Source organism: Pelodiscus sinensis, chromosome 2 (genome assembly GCF_049634645.1).
Source record: "Pelodiscus sinensis isolate JC-2024 chromosome 2, ASM4963464v1, whole genome shotgun sequence".
NCBI lineage: Eukaryota > Metazoa > Chordata > Testudines > Trionychidae > Pelodiscus > Pelodiscus sinensis.
In genome coordinates this window covers 88994327-89015969 of record NC_134712.1, presented here as the reverse complement: position 1 = coordinate 89015969, position 21643 = coordinate 88994327, and positions in this window count along the sequence as shown.

Here is a 21643-nt window from a genome sequence, read left to right as displayed (position 1 = left end):
TGATTTTTTTTTCATGGTGTGTGACTTTTTGCCTAAATGTAACTGGCTACCGTAATCAGCCAGGAGGGAGAAAATCCATAGATCGCCTTGACCAGGCCTCTGTTCATCATATGAGATTCCTTCTTCTGCTTAACTTTTATGGAAATGGATATTTTTTGTCCCCATCGCAATATGTGCAATTCCATTGTGCAACTTAACATGCAGTATTCTGATGTACACATAGTTGATCTAAATAATTTAGTCCTAGGTCAATTTGAACTCTATATGGGGCAAAGTCAGAGTTAATATAAGTGGGCACAGCACCTTTAGTAAGTCTTGTTTGCCTTGAACTATACATCTCATGTGTCAGTCACTTAGGCTATACTGCACACCTCTGGCAGCAGAGTGTAAAATATGTGAATTTAGGGTATCATGTGAATGTAGGGTATCATTTTACAGTGAAAAGCAGGCTGTGTCCAGGAAAGGCTATGTCCATGTCAGTGAAAGGCTCTGGAAATGGGGAGGTAGTGGGGAAAGGCCTCAATAGCTGGGAACTTTCCCTGCTGCTGGAGGGAATAGGGAAAGACTCCAGCAGCAGAAAGGCAGTGGGACATTACACTTCTAAAAATAGTGTGTAGAGATCATACCCCAAAGGGTGCAGGAATGGCTTTACACATGTAAGCAGAGCCTTGCCATTTGCACTTCTATTTTTATCTGTACTAAGAGGGAATGCAGTGTTACATACACTGCATGCCAGCCTAAAAGAGTGCACAGTGTAGACATTGTGATGGTTCAGCCCCATGCTTTCTGAAATTGGTTTATGAATAAAAATATGCATAAACTCGAAGATGCTTTGGAAAAGATACCTCATGTAACCTATCAAATTAAATGTCACAATCTGCTGGATCTGGATCTCTTACGCTGGTGCATGTATCATTCTTGAGTGTAAAGTTAGAAATACCAAGTATTAAACTGTTTATAGGTTTTAATATGCTAATGAAAGACGTCAGTGGTACTCTGGAAGCCTTAATGACGGTGTGATCAGCTTAATGACTTGTAAACAGACTTATGTGTACTGTAAATCCAAAGATGATTGGGCTAGTAAGACATGCGACCATTCCACCTGGCACTGGGATTCCATTTTTAGCCAGATAGTTTTCCATGGAAGGGGAAAATAGAGAACAAAAGATCTCTAAGGGTTTGCCCCCCCCCCCCCCCCCCACACACACACCCTCATGCCTTATGAAATGGCCTCATGGACATGAATATACATAACTCAAAGGTGGTTTGAGAGAATTATTTCATGTAACCCATCGATCTTCATGTCATGATCTGCTGGTTCTGTTTATATTCCTCTGTTGTATGTATCATTTGTGTGTGTAAAATTAGACACACAGAGTGGGGAATACTTTGTGAGTTTTAAATGAATGAATGGGAGTCTTGGAGGGTGTTACTTGCAACTTCTAGATGAGCCACTGTTAAACAATCTCTTGTCCTTAAGTCTGAGCAGTGGTTGGTAGGCAGTGGCCTCAACTCCTTAACAAAAGGAATAGGAAAGGAGAGGCCTGGATCTTTTGGCTGGGCTGCATCTGAAAGAAGGGGCCACGGACCCCAGGGTATGGAAGAAAGCCCTGGTTTGGAGGGGCAGCTGGAAAAGAGATTTTAGGGTGAGTTTAAGTTTGCACTGAGGTTTCAGTGGAGAATTAGCCAAGTGGTTTTGATTTGCAACCTACTTTGCTCTGCCTACTTTCACTTACTACTACTTAAATCCTACTGCTTCAACTTCATAAAACCATTTTTATTTTCTATCAAACCCAGTGTAAGCGATTGTTACCTGGGGAAGCAACCAGTGTGCACATTCCTCCCTTCTTTGATAAAGGGGACTTACCTAATTCTTTGGGGTCTGATCCCATCTGGGGAGTGCTCTCTCAGGAGGCTGGGCCCTAAACTTCACTCTCCTTGGACCTGAAGTGGTTCAGTGTCTGTACTGCTTCTCAGTGGGGTCAGGGGCCTCAGCTCAGGGCCTTGGCTGGGGGAGACCAGTGGAGCTGGCCCAGCAGGACTGGATGGTGAGGAGAGAGAGCTCCCCAGGAGGCACCCCCAAGGGGTTATCTGTGACCTCATCCCGTCACAAAGGGAAAGATTATTTAAGCAAGGAGAAGTTATCAAATCTTGGCCTTTGGCTGGCCTAGATAACAACCAGGCATACTAGGATACAAGAAAACAAAGAATTGATCCAAGTCAGAGTAAAAGATCATCTTTAATTTGAAGATTTGCCTGAAATAAGAACAGCTCTTTCGGGTAAGAAAACACTTTCAATCCTTTTTTTTTTTTTTTTTTTTTTAAAGTGAATTAGAACTAGCCGAGTGTTTTCTTTTCATTTTTTAGTCACTTAATTTCATCTGTCTGTTTTCACTTGCTATCAATTAAATCCTACTGTTTTTACTTAATAAAGCCACTTTTGCATCCTACCAGTGTAAATAATTGTTACTTGGGGGGAACGAGCAAGGAGTGTCATACCTTTCTTTTACTGATAAAAAGGACAAACATCCTCATGAGCTTTCTTTGTGGCAAACTTTTACTCAGAGAAAGACAGATTTTTCCGGGATTGTGATCCCTTTTGAGGGTTGGTTTCCTGAGTGCTGTACCCTAGAACTGCATCCTCACAGAACTGAAGTGGTTCAGTATCTACATTGTTCTTCAGGGGGCAAATAACCCCAACTCTATGCCTTGTCTGGGGGAAAGCAGAGGATCTGGCCCAGCAGGGAGCCCCAGAGAGCACAGAGGTGAGAGTCAGTGGCATGATCAGCACACAGGGGAACAATCCTAAGGGCTCTTCTATGACCGCATCCCACGATAGACAATCCTAAGGCTGAAGTCCACTCCACTGGCAAAAAAGCACAAATATGTGACTGCACTTGGATGGAGGACAGCACCATGAGGAAGGTTAAATCTACCATCCCAACCTAGGGATAGGTGCAGTGCTGATAATGTACAACACTTCTGCATCCTAGGAGTTCAAATAGCAATCAGATCACATCTGCGCTTGGGTAATCAGGCCACTGTCGGGGCTGACAGCAGGGTTGGGTGATGAGGCTGAAGGAGGGGAAAGAGGGCAGTTGTCTAAAGGCCCAGTGATTGAAAAGGGCTTCGGGCTTTGAGCAACCACCACCAGTACCATGGCTGCCAGAGCCCCAAATCTTTTTAGTCAAGCTACGTCATGCGAGGCCCTGCACTGTGCAGTCCAGGCAGCACTGAGGATTGGCTGGGGAAGGTGTGGCACAGTCAGGTGCTGCCCTGTGCTTAAGACTCAATTGAGAGTCTGATTGCAGATCTGCGGAGCTGAAACCACTAATAACCAGATGTAAAACGTTAACCCTGCTTTGAAGAAATGTCTCTGATGCAAGAGACTTCCTAGACTGTACTGTCCAAGGCTCCCCCACTAAGAACTGAAGTTACTGAGAGATGTGTTAAGTGGTGTGACTTTAAGATCTCCAAGACGCTGCAGGGTGGCGTAGCTGGCCAGCCAGCAGAGCGGCGTGGCTGGCCAGCCAGCAAAGCAGGGTAGCTGGACGAGCATGGTGTCTAGTGTCCTGCGGGGATGACTGTGAAGCAAGCAAGCAATGTGCCCTCTCCCTCCCTTGACAGGGTATGAGGTAAACTCGTGAAGATGCACCTCTGAAAGCTGAATATTTGTTGACTAAAGACAACAACTGTGAATGGGGTGCTCGCAGGGAGTAGGGAGGGGCATATGAAAGAACCTTTTGATTGCTGGACTTAAGAATCTGAGGTAAAAGGCCAATGCCCAAATGAACTCTGGGATGGATGATTGGCTCATGTGTTTATGCTTATGAATCCTCCTTGAGGTGTTTTTCCAAGTTAATACCTGATTACTTCCCCCTTTTAATAAAAAGTTTCTTCTCTACTTGTAGATTCCATGCCTGCAAGAAGGAAAGACGTATACTTCTTAAAGGCACCCAAGGGTTGGTGCATAACTGTCCCAGGTTACTAGGTAGGGGGTTGCCCTGGTTCTGAATTGTATTATTGAAAAGGGACCCTGCATATTGAACCTGGCCGTTGTTGCTGACTGCTCCTGGGCTACATAGTTTAACAGCCACACTCCACCCCCTTTGTGTTTATAAGGTGCTGCATAGAGACTAGAAAGCATCCATATTTCCCCAGCGGTTGAGTCCCCCCATCAAGAATAGACCGTATCTAAGGCCAGGTCTATACTAGGGAACAATGTTGAACTTAGACACACAACTCCAGCTATGTGAACAGCATAGCTGGAGTTGACGTACCTTAGTTCAAGTTACCACAACGTCTCCACTGCTTTGTCTGTCCCCAGCTGGTCCGCTGACATAGTCTAGAACAATCCCTATGCTGCTCTCACCTATGTTGGGGCTAGTGCTGGGGCTAGTGCTAGTAGTTGAGCATGGGATCAATGAGCCATAACCAGTTGCTTGATTCTCTTTCACATGCACCCCTCTGAACTGAGAGGATCTTGGCCTCCAGAGAGAAAAGGTTTAGATTGTGTATGAAGGACTCAGGTTCCAGACTTTGGTACTGTCAGGACTCCATCCCGAGTTCCATGTGAAGTTTTATCCTCTGTTGATAAGTTGTGGTTGTGATGATGTCACTAACTTCACTCTCAAGACACCGTAGTGACTTTCTACATATGAACTAGTACTGATCTAAAGAAGATGGAGCTGCCATTTGTTTTCTAACCTTGATATGTTTCATTTTTACCAAAGCACCTCAAGCCTCCAACATGCAGTCTTCTTTTTCTTCTCCCAACACTTCTTTGTGCAATTCCTGTCAGATCATGAAATGCAAAATTGTTTTGCTTGTTCTCTGTAGAAGAAAGTGAGGAAAAGAAAAAAGTAGTGCATTGTTTGTATTGCAGGGTACAAACTTTGAAAGCCTGGGAACTATATTTCTGTGTAGGTTTGCCAGATGTCATATCTTAAATGAGAAATATCAACTATAAACAGATGGTCCCATTGTTCTTTGAACTTCAGTGGTCTACTGCTAGTCTGCTTCCCCTTGATTGTCTTCTTTGTAAGTTTGTCTTTAAACTTTAAAGTCTTTAATCTTTCAAATTCCACCCTGGCACTCCTCTGTGTGACACAGAAACTAGATGAGAGAGAGAATAAGACAGACCTCTCTTTCAACTATGGCAGCACTCCAGTATGCATGAAGTGGGAGCTGTTTCGTGGAATTAAACTTCAAATATTGATTAAAACTAAAGCTGCTGAGAAATGAAGCACAAATTTAAAAATTGAGCTGCCACAGGGAAATGAATTAGGACTTCACAGCCTCTGCTAGAGCTTTTGTCATTTGTTTCTAAATCTTTGTCAGAAGAATTTAAACTTCAGCCCAGCCCTCAGGATCCATCTGTGGAGAAGACTGACACAACAGATTTAGGGGAGAGATTTTGAAGTATTTGCAGGTATTTAGGAGTCCAAAGTCAATTGATTTTTGTTAGAATGTGTTTTCCTAAATCCCTAAAGTTCTTTTGTAAAAAAAAATCTGATCAATAGCTACTAATTATTGGCAAGGCCAATAAGAGCACTGAGCCATTAAAAAAATAAAAGGAGACACTTTCTCTGAAAAAAGATGGGTATGATTTTAGTTTCTAAATAGTGCCACCCTATCCGCTATTCCTTCTGCCTAGAATATGTTATGATTGCCCTTAATTAGAGCAGGTCTATTACCTGTGAATGTATCAGCTAGGAAATTCGATACTGGTTCCCCCCACACACACACCTCAGCTACCCTTAGTATTTTGGGATTGGCAAGTGACACCAATTCATCCTCACTTTCTGAAACTTAACAGACTCCTGTCCATCCTTAGTGAAGCACTAGTGGTGGGTGAATCTAAATGAAAGGAATTGTTGGGTAAGCACTAGCTGCCTGCTGCAAGAGAAGTGGACACCAGCTGTTTATAGAGGATCATGTATAGTTTTCAATAGTTGTTTTAAGAATTCCTAGGGACAGTTCAACAAATAAGCAGGGGCTTGTTGCTGCCGTACCCCTTGATTCTTGGAGGATTTTGTGTCCATTCTTATGAATGTTGTTACTTTTCTGTAGTGGTCTACAAACTTTCACTAATGAATCATCAAGAAAGTCCTGTGAAGTTGATGCATCTGACAAAGTGGGTTCCACCTCATGCAAACTTATGTCCCCCAAAAATGTGTTAGTCTTTAAGGTGGAATAGGACTTGGGGTTTTTTTTTTCCTTGTGAAGTAGAGAAATTCCACTACATTCATTTTGCAGAATAAGAAACCAAAGATAGAAAGTTTAGGAAATACATTCTTGAACCTATAGGCTAAAATTGGCTACCTATACCCATATTTAGCCATTTAAACTCTCATTGTCTTCCAAAATGATTTGACTAAGGCTGCATAAGTCATTTGTATCAAAACCAGGATAAATGCTTGCTCTTGGTTTTATTCTTAGTTCATTGTACCAAGCTGAGCTACTTTTCTGTTTTGACCCTCCCAAAGGTCAAAACAGAGAAACCTTCGGAGCAGGCATGGAGAACTCCAGGCCCAGGGGCTGGATGTGGCCCCTGGCTTGCTTGGATCTGCCCCCCGAGGCTCAGGGATCCCCCTGCATTGGTGAGCCTATGCTGGCACTCCAGCCCCCCTGCCACTCACCCATAGGGCTGGAACACACATAATCTACTAGCCTGGGCCCCCTTAGGCTCTGGAGTGCGAGAGGAATGTGGAATGGGAGGAGAATCTTTTTCCTTCTCAAACAAGGGTTTCTCACTTGTGTGTGGCCCCCAACTGATTTTTCTGACCCAAAAAAGTTCCCCATCGCTGCCTCAGAGCTCAGTGACAGCTTGCGGCAACCTTAGCACCATCAGCACAAAACTGGCCAAACTGAACAGTTGTATACCCATCACTGCCTGAAGTGCATGCAGTTGCATGGGATATAACCAAAATCTAAATATGGCCTGTGGTTTGCTTGACTATTTCTTCCATTGTAGAGACAAAGACTATGTCTACATAGTGGAGTTTTTCCCGGATACCTCTGGTATCCGGGAAAAACTCTGCCACATCCAGGGAATGCGTCTGCTCTTCCAAAATTTTTTTTTGGAAGAGCAGATATGCTTTTTCGGAAGCCCTGTAGTCTTCATTTTTTGAGGAATAAGGGCTCTTTTGAAAGAGGAGGTTTTTTTGACATTTGGCCCGTCTACAGAAAAGCCTCTTCCGAAAAAAGATTCAGAAAAAGGTATGCAAATTGCGGTTCGCAATTTGTGTACCTTTTCCAAAAAAAAAAAACCAGAAGTGTAGACATAGCCAAAGTGGACCAAATTCTGTAGGTAAAAAAGAGATGCTTTTGAGCTACACAGAGCTCTTCTTTCATAATACTCATACCATCTTCTGTATTTGTTCAGCTAGCACTCAAATTTGCTTGTGTAAGTAGAATAAAATTGCTCTGTTGTATTACTTTCATTAAAAAGTACTAGCAATTACTTTTTATCTCACCAGCACCACCGTTTTCTCTCCTAGCAAAGTCTGAAATGTTTGTCCATTAAAAGAAAACAAAGAAAAAAGGTATCCATTAGTCAGAGGTGAAGCTGTTCACATTTAAAATTCTTTATGAAGAGCAGCTTATTGGGACTTCAGAAATGTAAAAATGAGTAGCCAAACTGGTCTCTCTTAAGCCTATGTAATGCCATCAGTTGTGTTTTACAAGTGTAACTAAGATCAAATTTGGCTTGAGGAGAATAGATCAGCAGAGGTTATTCTTTTCAGTGAAATATTATTACTATTATATAGATTATTATTCTAGTTTACCTTTAAATTATTGTGAAGATTAAACATAAAGAAGCCTGAAGTATTAGGCTGGACTGTTATAAAACAAACAGAATTCTACTATGAGGAAAATTCCACTTCATGCTGACATGTTCATGATTTCTGAATTGTTCGCGGTACTGATTCCTGCATAACACTCCTCCCATTTGCTGCAGAACTGTATGATTTTACTGCCTTGCATTATACAAAGTAGGGGAACACCAGATAAATAGCCTTTTGCCTCACTTAGAAATCAGCCTAATTTAAAAAAAATATTTTTATAGCATTTCCATCTAAAGATCTCAGGTCAATTACTCTGCATTTGAGTCTTCAGAGCCATTTACCGGACCCCTCTCTGGCGGCAGAATCACAAAGATTCATGTAAGGGAAACCTTTGATAAATCTGACCTGTGGTGACACAAGCTTGATAGGTATTGGATTAATATTTCATGTGGAAGAAGTGCTAATTTTTCAAGTGGACTAATATTGATCTTGAAACAATAGTTCTTATCATAGTTTACTCTAGCCCTTACTAAAAGCTTATCAACATTCCAAGAAAATGAACACTTAGAGGCCAAACCAATTGATATTCTGTGTAATTCTACAAATCAAAGAATGTTTATCCTCCTAGTGGGACATAACTAGCTGAAATGGCTGACCTATAGATACACATTAACAGACAAATAAATCTTGCCTGACTCTACAGATGGGATAGGAGAGTCAAGCCTGATCTTACACTCATTTGAAAAGAATTGATTTGTCTTCCTAAACACTAGGGCTGCGTCTAGATGGGAATGATATTTGCGCAAGAACGCTGACTTTGTAATGTACAAAATCAATGGTTCTTGGACAAATATTCTGATGCTCCCGCTCAGGGATAAGCCCTTTTGTGCAAGTATTCTTGCACAAGAGGGCCAGTGTAGACAGCAACATTAATTTCTTGCGCAAGAAAGCCCAATGGCTAAAATAGTCCTGTATTTTGTTCCATAGAACATAGAAAGACAAACTGGGTGATCACCCTTTTGAAAGAGAAACTGACCAGTGATGAATTTGGGTAATCCGAGGGAAGAAAGAGGGTGAGTGACCAGTGACAAAATGAAAGTGGGAAATTCCCCTCAGTCTTTTCCTCAAAATTGACCTTTGCCCTCTTCCGTTTTTCAGTTGTTCAAGTCTTTTCCCACTGAAACAAGCGATCTAAAAGACAACACTGTGAGTTAACACTTTCTACTTATCACTTGCTATTTCTCTTCCCTTCAGCTCTCAAAAACAAAAGAAACATTTTTAAGCCTAAAAATAAAGCCTGTGATAACCATTATGTAAAAGAAAGCTTTGAGGTGATATAAAAGCTCATTGTGCTACACAACCAAAGAATTGGAATTGGTCTATCCTAGAAAATTAAGCCATTTTATCCTTGTTGCTCATAGGTGTGAAAAATCCACACATGCTGAATGGCACAGTTAAGCTAATGGAATTACCTAGCCATCCTGTCTGGGTAAGTAGTGTCTATGCTGAACTTCTATAGTGGAGCAGTTGCAGTAGTTCAGCTCTGTAGTATTTCAAGTACAGACAAGATCTTAGAAACTCTTTCTCTTAGGCTTTGTCTACACTACACAGCTTTTAGTGATATGGCTCTGTCAACATTGCCATGTCACTGAAAATTGGACAGTGTAGCTGCTGTTTGCTGGGTCTTTGGCCAACAAAATACTTCCACCCCCAACAAGCAGTATTCGTTTTGATGCCAGGAAAGCGCTCCTGTCAACAGTGCACTGCTCACACTGGCACTTGTCACAGCAAAACTTTTATCTTTTAGGGAAAAGGAGTTAACCGCTTCTGAACAACAAACATTTTATCACTCAATTGCCAGTGTAGTCATAGCCTTAGATGGTAGCCTGCAGAGTTCCCTCTTTTTCTCTAAGGCTTCATCTATACTGCAGGGGTTTTGTGCAAGAAGTCTTTTGTGGAGAAGTTCTTGCACAAAAATATCTTGCACAAAAGCGTGTCCACACCTCAAAGCTCATCGCTTTTGCGATGCACTTTTGCACAAGAGGGCGTACACACTGCATGGATGCTCTTGTGCAAGAAAGTTCTGATTGCCATTCACTGAATGGACATCAGAGTACCTGTGCTTTTTCAGATAGGCTCTTTTTGCGCAAGAAATCGCTGCGGAGCATCCACACATGCCTTTTTGTGCAAGAGCTGTAGCGCAAAAAGGAGTTATGCCTTGCAGAAGGAGGTATACCTTCACTACAAAAAGCCCTCTGTTCTGTCAATTGACTCCAGATTTTTTTGCGCAAAAACACTCTTGAGGTATGAATGCTCTGCAGGTTTTTGTGCAAAAACGGCTGTTTTTTGTGCAAACACCTTGTAGTGTAGACATAGCCTAAGTTGTTTCTCTATCATTGAGTCTAACCAATGAAGAGTATTAACTAACTGACTATTGATTAAGTGACTTCTTCTTGTAAAAATGTATTGGGGAAGAAAAGTTCACCTTTTTAACTTTAGGCTTTCTCTTGCATTATGATGTAGCAGAAAGAGAACACATGACAGTCTTTGCTCTGTAGATGAAATTCAACTCAATGTAGAAGGTCAATTCACCCCATAAGGCCCACTTAAGGCCTATTTTTAGACTCTAAATTGAACTTAAATGCTGTATAGTCAGTCCTTGTACTATCCAATACATAGCAATGCATTTCAGATTGTGGAAAACTTTGCACACCATAGCGGTATCTAGCTCTCCCCAGATGAAAACTTGTAGCAAATGTTAATGGATTAATAAAAACCTTCTTCAAATACATACTTTTTGCTTTTATTTATAAATTTTAAAAATTGTTATAGTAGTGCAATGCAGAACAGGGTTAAAGATATTTCAAATTGAATATTGTATAGTGTCAGATTTTCATTTTTAAATAGAAATTAGAACTTGATTAACACCATTGTACTAAAGCTTGTCCTATTGCTTAGCTAATGCATTTAACACAGAAGTAGATCAGGAACAATGGGTAATATATGTATGACAGCTATATTTTGCATCCTGTGGCTAAGATTTGCATATGTGTGGGAGTTAAGAAAGTCATGCGGCAGACCAAAACTAAATAAATGTAATATTAAAATGCAAAACTCTCCATAAACTATGAATAGTGGAATGGGAATTTTGACACTAGTTGTTGAAAGGCTTCTATTAAAAACACTTTTAAATTTCTCACCTACTGTACGTGTACCAAATACAGCCATCAAACTTTACAACAAAGTTTCTTGTGATGGAAAGTTACCAACTGAAGGATTTCCACCAAGTCACTAAAAGCTCTTTTGAAGATGGAATACAGAGTTGAGGAGGCAATGTAAAAATCTCCTGACCTCTTAATGACATTTTCCCAAGTAAAGCTCCTTCCAGTGGAAGAGAGAATGAGAAGAGAAATGATCCATTTTCAGTTGCCTTTAAGGCTTGATTCTTTTTTAGTTCTTCTTTCTACTTTTCTCCAAAAAAGAAAGAAATTAGACAACCCACCTACATTTTTCCCACTTTATGAATTAAATCCCAGGATATCACAAACTAAGTAGCATAATATTGCCAAGGAGAGCAGTTCTGTAGGAAACATCATTAAGCTGTAAATTGTGAAAAACATGCCTTACCTCCAACTCACCAGTTTTTGAGATTAGGAGACTCAGAAGATTTAGTAACAGGATAAAAGGGTTCTATAACTGCATATTCAGCCTAGGCCACTAGACTAGAGAAATGTTTGGTGACGTGTAATGAGTAGGTCTGAGTCCAGTTAGTGTACACATTGTAACAATCACCTAACTGACACAAGCTGACACTTCTACTGGGTCTCAATAGGCAGGGCAAGGATTACTGGACATGAAAACAGAATGGCTCACTCACTCTGAGGAACTGAGGCACATTAACAGGACGATTATAAAAAGTGTATGCTATTGTACAGGCTAAATTTTTTTGTAGATTCCTGAAGATCTTCAGACTCAAGGACGTTCAATCTGGCAACTTACACTTAAAGAGCTAGCAGGTATTATCATTATCCCTGCAAAACCCTAAATAAATGCTAAAATAGGATGTGGAGCTCCTAAGTGTAAAAATAAAGGAACCCACTCCAAAAATTATTATAGAGAAAGAACATTAACTGATTCCACCAACAATATATTATGCCCCAAAGTATTTCATAAAGCTTATTGCTTGCTGGCTATTGTTGTTTGACTTTAATTAAACTCACCTAGATGATATATGAGTTCAGTATTATTAGAGACATTTCAGAAAATAAAAGTGAGGTTGCACACCATATGGGTTTCTCCAGCTTGTGCAGCCATAATGAACAATCTTTCTAAAACTATCTAGAACTTAAATTGAAGTCTGTAGCGGACAGGAGAGAAACCATATTTTGGAATTTACTATGAGAACACAGTTATAAATAACTTCCCAGATGACAAAGCAGAAGCTTTAATTGGAGTCACAGGTTCATCAGAAGGATCCTTGGATAATTTGTCTTTCAAAAGATAAAAGCAAAGGAAAGACAGACAACATTTTTCATGTGTATTTTCTTTGAAAATTAATCCTCCCTGATGTTGTTAGGTATGTTATATCATAAACATAAAAATGTAAAAGGTGTGATTTATTTCAATAAGACTTGTGCTCCTAAGTTACTTAGATACTTTTGGAAAAATCCCACATTATATGTGTTATACTAAAATAAATACATTGAAAGTAAGTTAATGTTGAAGGACCAAGTATTCAAAAGTTAGGAAATAACAAATTTATAGTTGCCTGTGCAACTTTAATTCAGCTCCTTTGTGCATATGCATTGTGATATAGTCTTTAATGACATGATCACATGCTATATTTTTTAAAGTATCCGCTGCCTCATTTAGTGCACATGATGGGCGGTAATCATTGAATGGATAGGTATTAGATATTTCTTTATATATGCAATGCATACATGATTTTATGCCATGTTACTGTACATCATTCAAACACTAACATGGCATGGTAAAAGGAATATTTCTGACACTAGCTCCTTGCTCCAGAGCATGAAAGTGCTAGACCATCTTAATGAAATGGCTTAAAGAATTTTGTAACATGAGCAAAACAATGTATATTTCCCCACTCTTGCTCCGATGAATGAATGAACCATATTTGCTGAAATTTTCCCTCCAAAAATCAGCCTGCAGCGGACACCCCAGATCCTATAATTAAAACAGATCTTATAATTAAAGAGTCAGTCGATTTGAAGTATCGCCATCGCTACTTCTGCTGCCTATAATATCAAACAGAGAGATGATTCTCCATATAACTTAAATGCATCGTTAGCTGGTAAAGACTGACACCCAGGATATAGTTGATGGCTAATGCCCAATCCTGTGAGATGCTGAGCATCCCTCACAAACTCTTCTGTGTCCCCAAATCCCATTGAACTCAGGGCAAGTCTACACTAGGAAATTATTTTGAAATGAAATAACAACTCACAAACCAACAATTTCAAAATAGCAAATCTACACTACAGGGAAGCCTCAAAATTAGTCTGAAGTAGTCTCCTTTAATGTGAATGTGCTACCTCGACTTAGAGCCCTAGGAAGTGCTGGGGAGTAATTACTTTGAATGACTCTGTGGGGTAGATATTTCAAAATAGCAACAGTGGAGTGTCCACACTACTGCTGTTTTAAAATAACTGTTTTGAAATAAGCATTATTCCCCATGACAAGCAGGAGCTATTTCAAAATAACTAGCCCCTGTGGCAATGTGGATGCTCCACTCGTTATTTCAAAATAAGGGGAGCTATTTCAAATAACTCCCTACTGTAGACCAGGGCTCAGAATCAAGCCATTAACTCCAATTTCTCTATGTGTCAAAGTGCTCTCATAAATTTGCCTCTGTCTTGTCAATGCAAAAGGCCAGTGTGTAACACACAATTACCAACATTGTGTGCACAACTATTTTTACATGTTTTGAAAAATATCCTCCACAATATTTCTGTGTTCAATATTGTGCTATTTCCTTTGAAGTCCTTCCTAAAAAGACTCTGGAGCAGTGTTTCTCAATCAGTGGTACTAGTACCCTCATGGGTACTCCAGAGAAGTCGGGGGGGGGGGGGGAAAGAAGGGTACATCAACACAAATAAAATTTGGAGAATTTTTGTTTTAAGTTTTATAGAGCTTTATTATTTTTGTACTTTTTACACCCCGAAATTTCATCGCCCACCCAGCTATGATTAAGTTGTTTCAACAAATGTGTTGCAATGGTAGAAAGACATTTTTGTGTGTCTGAAAACTGTAGGTACCAGGGGTAATTATTTTTTTTTAAAAAGGGGGATACTTTTTTGGGGGGAGAAAAAGGGGTACTTTATTAAAAAAAAAGTTGAGAAACACTGCTCTGGAGTATGGTAACTAAAGGAGAGACAACACAGTATCTGAAATGTTGATTAACCAGCCTTGCAATTGTACTCTTCCACGAACTGCCTTTCTGTGATACTGCTGCTGGGAATATCACTATTCTTTAGGAAGGCAAGTTAAGTAAAGATGAGTCCCATGGACACAGAGGTTTACAAATAGTTCTCTGATGTTTGGAAATACAGGATTAAGCAATCCAATCAAGCAATTGAATGGTGCACATCGCTGTTTTCAATTGTATCACAGCAGAAAGGCCACTCAAACTGTAATTGTGGAAACCATGTCAGCATAGCACTCCTCCTCATTTTCTTGACCCTAGGGTCCAGTTTCCTACATCAGGCTGGTAATGGTACTTGTGGGGGCAGAAGGGAGTTAAATACACACCCATTTTTGCATACAGATATGAATGGCCAGCATTTTAATATCTGCACTTTTGTAGGCATGGATACTGTCATTTTAAATATTTACCATGTATGTGGAAATGGAAAAAAAATGATTGGTTTCTGTCACATTAGAAGAATATCTCCCTGCTCTTCCATATCCCACCCCAAAAGAAATCTGAAACAGATGTCCTGATTCTTTATTTTGAAACTGAACATCTCACTTCTATTGACCATGTCAGCTTGGTAAGTTCCAACAGGTTTTGTGTGGGCGGCTCTTGCATTTGGACACGTAACTCCAATTTGTGCAAGACAGTATTCTCAATTACTTAACAAAAGGCACAGCCAAGAATCCATCAATACTGATGCATGCCGGGCAGCTTTGAGCTACCCTGTGCTTAGATATTTCCTTTCACATTTCCTAATACAAGCCTTTATCATGAAAATTCCTTGATATGCTAGAGGTCAGGGCTCAGCAGTTTTTTGCCAGGGCTGAGAAAGGTTGTGCCATTGACATTGTGTGCACCCCTTCTCTTGCCAAAAGTAAAATGACAGAATTTTGTTTTATCTCTTCACCCTCCCATGTGCACACAGCCCTCTATAAGAGCGGAGGGGGTGAAGGAAGGACATTCTGGTCAGGAGCCTGCAGATCCTTCCCTGCCTGAACTGTAAAAAGAACAGCAATAAATAGGCATCATTAAGTGCCTCTTTTCTTATGTTTATTATTTTGGAGTTGTTTCTTCTGTCCTGCTTGCTAATAATGAAATCACTGGGAACAGAAATCATTTGAAACTGATGGGCAGAAGTCACAGCCAAGAGGTGGGTGGCAATTGACAGGTGGTGGTGGAGTGATGTGACGAGAGGCCAGCAGGGCAGCGCTAGAGAGAGGCAAGGAAGGGCCAGCAGGTGGGTGTCAGAGAAGTGAGACACACCCGGCAGCGCAGCAGTAGAGAGGTACAACCAACAGCCAGTAGGATAACAGCAGAGATCAGCGAGCAGGTGCCTGGCGAGTGACCAGCAAGTAAGATGCTTCTTTACCTCCTCCCACCCAGGATGGGAGGTGAACTCTGTGGATGTGTCTCTGAACTCTAGGTCTGCACTGACCAGGAGCAGCCACTGTGAGTGGGGTGCAGAGAAGGGTTGAGCACGTGAAGGGGACATTTACGCTACGTCTAGACTGGCATGATTTTCCGCAAATGCTTTTAATGGAAAAGTTTTCCATTAAAAGCATTTGCGGAAAAGAGCATCTAGATTGGCACGGATGCTTTTCCGCAACAAGTACTTTCGCGGAAAAGCGTCCGTGCCAACCTAGACGCACTTTTGCGCAAAACAAATCTGAGCTGTCTACACTGGCCCTTTTGCACAAAAGCTTTTGTACAAAAGGACTTTTGCCTGAATGGGAGCAGCATAGTATTTCCACAAGAAACACTGATTTCTTACATGAGATTGTCAGTGTTCTTGCGGAAATTCAAGCAGCCAGCATAGACAGCTGGCAAGTTGCTTTTGCGGAAAAACTTGCCAGTCTAGACACAGCCTTAGATTGCTGGACTTAAGAACCTGAGAGGAAAAGAGTGGGACTTTTACTCATGATTTCTGTATATGAACTCTGTTTTTGATGTTTTCCCAAATCAATGCCAAGTTACTTCCCTCTGTTTTATTAAAGGTTTATTTTCTACATTTAAGATAGGTCTACACTATAGACTTTTCTCGGAAAAAGCTATGCAAATTGCGCTCTGCAATTTGCATAGCTTTTTCCAATTGCTTTTCCAGAAGAGGTTTTTCCACCATTTGGCCCCACCTAGCTGGGTCCAAATGGTGGAAAAGCCTCCTCTTTCAGAGGAGTCCTTATTCCTCATAGAACGAGGTATACAGGGCTCCCCGAAAGAGTGTGTTTGTTCTTCTGCAAAAAAAAGCTGAAGAGCAAACACATTCCCTGCATGTGGCAGAGTTTTTCCAAGATACAAAACCCCCACAGTCTATACATACCCTTAGACTCTGCGCTTGTGAGTAAGGAAGCATTTCCTCTCAGAGGCGCCCAGGAGTGCTATGTAAATTCTCCAGGTTACTGGGTGGTGGCTTCATGCAGTTTTCTTTAGATGAATGGAGAGGTTCCCCTAGAATCAGATATTGAACCTAGCCCTGACTGCTGCTGGCTCCAACTGGCAGAAGGGGTACACTTCCTTATCCAGGACTAGTGACTGTTTTTGTCCATGAAAATCTGGTTCTCTCTAAGCAGGTTATTTTTCTTTCTAAACAGATACTATCTTGAAGTATTAAACTTCTGTAAACCTTCCCAGTAATTCAAATGCAAGCAGCTCAAAATTTCAGAATGACCTTTCTGCTTTCAATTCATACCAATCTATCTATCAGGCTGTCATCCCTAAGGCTCTGGGCCATTTGTATTTGGTTGCTATCATTGCACTTGGCTCAGTGAAGACCTTATGTAGGCTTTGATCACATCACCATTCAAAAAGCTTATCATAGCAGAGTATGAGCTCTGCTGTAGTAAGGGTTGTGCATCACTTTCTGGTACAGCTGAGCTGGACTATCATAACTGCTTTAAAATCCACACTGATTCAAATGGTTTTATCTCTTTCTGTGTGTCACTGAGATTCTTAGGAGGGTTAGTGATGCACATTTTGGGATCATCTGAGACAGGGGCTTCTAAAGCATTGCCCACTTAAAACAAAATTGTAAAATATCAATTTGTTAATCTAATGTTTTATACATGCAGCCAGAGCTCAAACTGTGGTTCTAAGCATCCTATGTTATTTGATTGTCACTTATCTCTGCTAATGCACTGCATGTGCTTTCCCTTTGGGTAAACAGTATTAAAAAAACTCAGAGGGATAGCCATATTAGTCTGTAACTTTGAAAATAATGAATAGTTTGTGGCACCTTAGAGACCAATGAATAAAATAATATATCATGATCTCATCTGAAGAAACGGGTTTTGCCCACGAAAGCTATCCATCTAGCTATCTATCAATATAGATATAGCTATAGTCTACAGGGCTTGACAAATGGCGGCAAAAACCACTTGCCAGCCCCATACTGCTCATGCGCAAGAGCTGCATTGCGCATGAGTGCACCGCAAATGAATGGGGCACGCGGCTGAAATCTACTCTCCATGGGTGAGTAGATTGCATTATTTGTCAAGCCCTGGATATAGATATAGTAATGTTGGTTTCTAAGGTGCCATAGGAATACTCATTTTCAATGTTAAAAAAGTTATTGATCTTTCAGTTTGGATCTAGATAATCTTATGCCAAAATACACATCCAAAGCTATTACTAGCCTCTCGTCCTTCACAAGAACCACTTCTGTCATGATATCTACCAGAAAATAACCAAGCAGAGGACAATTGATGATTATAAGAAAGTACAAAAAATGTTGATTGTATATGATGTTTTAATCCATCATTGGCTGCTTGCTGTCTTTTAAGAGCAGAGAGAGTCTTATGTATTTCAGTTGTGCCTAGTACATTGTGGACATTATCTTAAAACAAAAAAAAAAGGAAAATGTGTATGTCTCCTTAAAATAGTATTAATAATTTGGAAAGGGAACTGACAGTGTGTAAAGACCAGAAAGAATGTTATGTTTAGATTGCACATCAGGAAAAAATTCTAATTATGAGATGTCATAAAGAAGATGTAGGAGCCCACTTCAGCTAACATGCTTTAAGGTAGACTGAACAAAGCATTAGAGAATCCTTCACAGGGATGCCTATCGACTAATTAACTGTTTCTATTTCTAGCTTGTGTAATCAGAAAGTCTGAGGGTCACTTGGGAGGAAGCCTTTAATGATTGGGAGGTGGTTTGTTGTCTCTAATCAATAATGTTAAAAATAAGCATTCTGGACTAGTCTATTGTTTGAAAAAGACATTACTGTAATTATAATATGAAAATATATCAGGTAAAATCACATAGTAAATTTAGAAAGGATCTGGCTGTAGAATCTATTTGTAATATATATATATGGTACTAATGAAGAGATTACATTTACTGTTAACTAAATTCTGTCTTCAGTTATCTCTGGGCAACTACATTAACTGAAGGTAGAATTTAGCCCTTATAAACATAGAACACTTAATGTTACCTTTAACTGAATATCAAATAATATAGTAGAGCAATATGGTATGGAAGGATGGAATTAAAATAATCATGGTATCTGTTAATTTAATGTTTAATGTATTTTTTATTAATTTTATCATTTTGTATTCAAGGACTGACTCTTAGTATGTTGGAGACCCTGATGTAAATTTAGGTAAATTTATGTGTAAAACTATATTGAGATGTCTACAGGCTCATTTGCAGGTGTAATTGCAATAACTCAAGTGCATTTTGGTGCACATAATAAGGCCTCTAGCCACTGAAAATGTGGCCAGAATGTGCCTATATGAGAAAGTACAAACTCAGTTATTTATTAGCAAGGCCATAAACTTAAAGATCCATGTTACTGTACAGTTCAAGAGTGTAACTTTACACATACACATTTTATGGAAGTTAATCAATACTGTTGCAGAAATATAGCTGAGAGCAGGTGTCAGAGTTAACAATGGGAGCTTGAATGGAAGAAGTAAAATGTAAGAAATCAAAAATCAAATAAACATAGTATAAACAACAACCGGCACATTATCTTGTGTAGATGGTGACTCATTCCTGTTGGTTCAGTAAAACCTTTAGAGGAGTGGCTCCGCTTTTAAAAATAGAATTGAGATGTTTCCATTGTTAAAAATATTTTTTTCTTAATTTGTGTATTGGGGCTTGTGTCCTGGTCTGGTGCACTGGTTAGCAAAGCAGCCACAACCTCTCTTGTAACAACAACACAGGAAAAAATAGTCATCATCAGCTGGGGAAGTTCAGCACTTCTCTTTACCAGCTTTCAAATGTGGAGCTCTATGGAGCCCCAGTTACAAACTAAAGTGGTACTCTACCCAGAGGCAGCAAGTTAGTATAATTATTGGTGGTAACCAGAGCAGGTCCAAGTCGCACCCCCACACACACAAACATACCTATCTTGCAAAGGTTGGGAGAGTGAACACTCTGCCTCTGGGGGGAGCTGAGAATGAGGAGTTTGGAGTATGGAAAGGGCTCAGGGCTGGGGCAGAGCATTGACGTGCAGGCTCTAGGTTGCGGATGAGGGGTTTGAGGTGTGGGAGCGGCTGGGGCTAGGACCACCATTCCTCCCTTCTCTCTTTTCCCTCTTCCTTTCCTCTCCCTACTCCTGGCACCACACCCACTCACGAAGCACCACTCAGGAAGGACTTCACTTGGAGTTGCCTGGAAGTGGGGGGAAGAGCGGGAATGCAATGTAACTTCTGTCCTCCTCCCTTGGCAGACACAGCAGTGAGCCTGTTGCTGGCACCGCTCCTTATAGCCAGGTTTAGCAGCAGCAGCCAACAAGGAAAGTACTCTGAGCAGAGCTGCTTGATGAAGAAAGGGCAGAGTGCAGACCAGGTCTCTCAAGTGAGGCAGCCAGCAGAGACACCTGGCAGAGGTGCATTGAGGCTGGTATGCATGGCTGGGGGAGAGACTCAGCCCCAATATTGATGGACCCTGGACACCTGTACAACTCTCCACCTATGATTGTACGTGCCTTCTCCTGAGCTGCAAGGCAACTAACAAGGACTGGTGAGTGTAGTGACTCTACCCTGTGCAGTCAGGGCTGAATCTATCTGAGTTATAGTTCTAACAATCTTGGATGGTAGAGTTAGATGCACTAAAATTTAGGTTTTGACTGAGAAAACTTCAAGGTATGTCATACACTACATGCTTATTTCTAAATAAGCTATTTTGAAATAATAACTCTCAAAATAGCTATTTCAAAATAGGTGTTATTCCTCGTGAAATGAGGGTTGATTATTTTGAAATAAGATGCCTGTTATTTCAAAATAATTTCAAAATAATGTGTTTGCTATATGGATACTATTACCAGACCAAATAACATTATTCGGGGCAGTTGAGTGAACATCCTCCCATATTTAATCATGAAGGAACTAGAAAGAAGGTGTTCTCAATTAGGGGTGGCCAATTGTGGAAACAGCTAAATCCCTATGCTCTCCATCTTTTTTTCATATGTATTACTTGTATTACAGTAGCACACAATAGCCCTAGTCATAGGCCAGGACATCCTTGTGCTGTGTTCTGAATAGACTCAACAAAAATACGGTCTTTTCCCCAGGAGTTTATAATACCTTGTAGTATGCCCAGTCATTTTTATCTCATACATCACCTCTTCTTCCACTAGTGGTTGTGCAGCATCTCTCTCGTAAGCAAGGAAAATAAATGAAAGGGAAATATTTAAGCTATCTACCATGCAGTGATTGTGCTTTCATTTTTTGCTCTTCATAGAGTCTCCCTCTCCCCCCTGTTTTGTTCTTCTGTCATAACCTGCTCCCTGTTCATGTTTCTCTGCCACCTCATTTCTCTTGGTCCTCCTTTCCCCTTACATGTTATAGGAACAAGGAAGAGTCAGCATCCTGTCACCAAACAGTTCTTCATAGGCCACCAAGTGCTATGGGGGATGTAGCCTGAGAATTGCAACTGTGGTCATTAAGAGGAGCAAAGAGCATTCCTCTTAACAGATTAAGAGTTTATTTAAATCTAATCCTCAGAGTTATTTCAGAGGCTATCACTATGAGTAGTTTTTCAGCAGACTTAGTATTCCCCCAAATATAAACTTTTGCTTCATAAATCCCTGGCAGTTTTGCTGGAATGCTGTGAACTATTCACATTTCCTCTTTCTCATGTATAAACTGCTTCAGAAGAAGAAGCATTCATATCTTAGTTTGGTGATAGATTGGAGGAAAGTGGGATTTTAGGCTCATCATATATAATTATGCTTTTTTCCATGTGATTGTCACATCATGAGGCTAGGTTTTCAGCTGATAATCGATGCCAATTTATACTACCTGGCTCATCATTCTTAGACCTGTTATTCCAAGAATATCTGACCTTTATGATTTCATTTCTTGGATAGTTGTCTGAGCCCTATCCAGTAGTCCTATAACCCCCATCAGTATACAAGTGTATAGGATTTCCTTGAGTATCCAATTTAACCTAGATCAAAGCTGTCTGTTCAAA